A 3,480-nucleotide genomic window follows, 5' to 3' on the forward strand; every position below is an offset into this window, starting at 1 on the left:
ACGTTGTTATTCTTATCAGCCCCAAACATACTGCATAGGACTACAGCATTTCAATGGCTCTTTGTACTGAGGAAGAAAAACGTATGAAGCAAAGTCTGATTTTCCAGAACTGCTGCATGCATGAGGAGAGCTTTGCTCTGTGTGAAGGAAGGGGACGTGCTTTGAGCTCTCTATCCCTTTGGTTGCAGAACGCTCATCCCTTGTATTGCTGTTCTCCTCCACATCTGTGCAGCCTCTCTCAGCAATGTTGTGCTGAGCTCCGTGGAAGGAGAATGTTTGCCAGCATATCTGCAGCAGCCCAGGAGATGCTGAGCAGCAGTGTGGATCTGGTGTGCAACTGGCAGAAAGGAAGCAGTTAATTAGCCTTTTTTATGCCAATGCCAATATGTTTCTATTACAATCATGGGTCTGTGTTGGTACCCTCAGGTGGCTAATTTACATGAAATTTCTTGTGTGCATTAAGCTTTAAACAAGGTCCTATGTAGCTTAGTGGGAAAAAAACATTGTAGACGGCTTTTATATAAAACTATGGGAATTCTATGGGCCTCTGTTGGGACTGTATTTTCAACAGCAGCACAAAAATATTAATACCACTCTCTCTCCCTCTGAATAAACAAATCCCTATCACTGTTATTCCCCTAAACAAAAGAAATGGTCCACAGCATTTAAGACATACAAAGCCAAGATGTGCTATTTATAAAAAGAGCCAAGGCAGATAAAAAATGATTTATGATACTCATAGAGCACCTTTCATCCTGCTAGGTCACACGGCAGTTTGCAAACTGGTTTTATGTACTGTATGTGCCTGTACGTGTTGTGAGATAAATGAAAAAAGTCTATTTTTTCCAGAAGTAAATGTGAGGTTCATTACTTCAGCAATTGTTTAAGAAATCTGCACAGTAGTTTCAAGGAGGCGGAGAACAACAGGAAAGATAAACATGCTGTAGTGGGTCTTGAAGTAGCACTAAGATCTTTCCTGCAGCAAGCAGTGGGGTGTGAGGTTAGTAATTGGGAATGTCTGGCATTTTGGGTATACTTTGGGTACGCTTTGACTACTCAGAAGTTAGGGGAGCTGCATTGCACTGATCTGAGAACCTGGCCATTACTGCACTAACTTTATTTAGATTAAATGAGCTCCTGAAAAACACAACCTATAGCTGTTTTGGCAGGAGTGGGAAAAGTTATATTGGATAGGATTCCTTCACTGCCAGTACCGCTCCATCTGTTCTTTATACTATTTCCTAGAAGTGAACCGTGCTACTTTAACTCTTTCCTGTGGTAACAGAATGCGCTGCTGGAAATGAAGATGCAGAAGTTGAGGTTTACAAGGATCCTGTGATTGTTAGAACTCATGTTATCCAGAGTAATAGCTGATGCATCTGCTTGCTGTTGTTTCTTTTTGTAAGGCGTTTGAGAGATGTGTCTTTTTTCTGTCTTGAGAGATAATCCTGACAGAATTAAAGGTGACACTTGATCAGTTAAGCTATTGATCTGTTGATTGATCAATCTACCACATGAATACGTATGTGACCTCGTGAATAAAGTGTGTGAACTTCTGCTAAGATATCAAAATTTAAATAATAGTAGTAATCATTTTTTCCCATTCTATAGACTGTGCATGCATATGTATCTGAGTATATTGCAGCAGGTAAGGCATGAATTGGAATTTTTTGGAGCGCAGAGCAGTTACATAGTTGTGTTTTGTGTTCAGCTCTGAACGTTGGTAGACCTGCACTTTCAGTGAATACATGAATGATGCCTGTAGCATGTAAACCTTGTGTTCCGTGAGGCTCCTGCTGCAAGTGGTGTAATTGTATAGGCGCAGTGCAGCTATCTTGGCATTACAATCAGGTCCCTTGAGTAGCTGCTGTCAATATCCTGAAAACTGGAGCAGAGGAGAGAGAGATGGAAGTGGCCTCAAACTTAACAAGGAGTCTCTGAGTTGTCCGATGACTTGATACAGGTTATAATAAGTAAGCAGATTCATATTACATGCACCAAACCTTCTAGATATGTGGCTCGATATCTAAGCACTACTAGTCATCATATTTACAGTGGCAAAAGGATATAGACTGTGCTTGTCCTGGCCTCATTATTTTGGATTTCAGTGGTACTAAGATATATTAAATGCGTAGTTTTAAATCTAGGTCTGTTCCCAGTCTTGTGCATTACCCAGCTACTCAAGCCTGCCAGAAGGGAGAGAGCGGTGAAGGGGAGGAGTAGCTGGGGAACAGTAAAAGGGATGCTGCCTGTTGTGGAAGTGAACTGGGAGAACATGTGTTTAAAATGTTGATGGAAGACTTGAAGTGTTAAAAGAAGAAGGGTATTTGATGTGTTTCCTTTTTTTCTCCAGGCTTTTGTTGGAGAAGGCTGGAACAGTACTATTTATTTTACTTAGAAGGAAGATAAAACAACTTGGAGTCATCTGCATTTCATGCTGCCTGGTTTTATCACTAATACCAACTGCTTGGGTAGGGAGGGAGGAATGGACCCAAAGGGGTTGTAGGTGGAAAAAAAATGATCCATAGTGATCATCTATCTTTGATCTGAGAGGAAGGCTCCTGAGACATTTCATAGTGGTTCCAATAAGAAGCAGTAGGATTTCTGTGGTCGTAATTGTCAAACATCCATAAGTAAGGCAAGATTTGCTATTAGACCAACTAATACAGCTGAAAGAAACAGGTTTCTGCCAGGTCCCCAGCAGGCTTGTTTGGAAAGTGGAGTCTGTTGTCTTAAAAGGTCACTGGTGTGGAGTATGATTTCTGTAGTACCCAACTGCCCAGGGGTTTATTTGAGTTAACTCAGTTGCTAAAGCAGGCATCTATCACTTCTGTTGGGAGAGGCCTCCAGTGTGCTCTCCATTCCCTTCCAGCCAGAAGGAAATGTCACAGACAGTGACTTAAAATTGCTACTCTCCTCTGGACTAGTCCACGAGGCCCTTCCAAGTGCTGTGACTCTCTTTGTGGAGCATGGCTGCTGCATGCAATGGACTTTCCAGCTTCAGCAAACTGAAAGATGGCAGTCCAGGTTTGGAAAAGGGTTTATGAGTACAAAGTTAAGTAGTGGAATGTTTCTGTTGCACTTTTGCCTAGTATCTCAGGCTTCCAAAAGAAGCTAAAAGGAACAATCTCTGAATAAATCAGGAAGATGTCAGAGGAAATTGAGACATCTATTTTGGAAATGCTTTTGATAAATCATCTATCAAGCTTCAGTAGCAACTTTTGACCTTAGGTTTGTCATAGTCAATTTCTTGATCTCCAAATAGTTTACTTCTTGAACCATACCCTTGATTGAATTCCACAAAAGACCATTCATTTTCATGCTAAAATGGAGCTGGGAGCAGTCAAAATGGGGACAGAATTTCCCTACAAACCGGAAAGCTAAATGGGACTCATCAGGGTAAAAGTCATGGAGCTGCTAGTATAGTACAGAGCTGGTCTGGCAAATAATTTCTCTCTGTATTTAAAAGCAATGATAAAA

This window comes from Meleagris gallopavo, chromosome 1, assembly GCF_000146605.3.
Source record: "Meleagris gallopavo isolate NT-WF06-2002-E0010 breed Aviagen turkey brand Nicholas breeding stock chromosome 1, Turkey_5.1, whole genome shotgun sequence".
Lineage (NCBI taxonomy): Eukaryota > Metazoa > Chordata > Aves > Galliformes > Phasianidae > Meleagris > Meleagris gallopavo.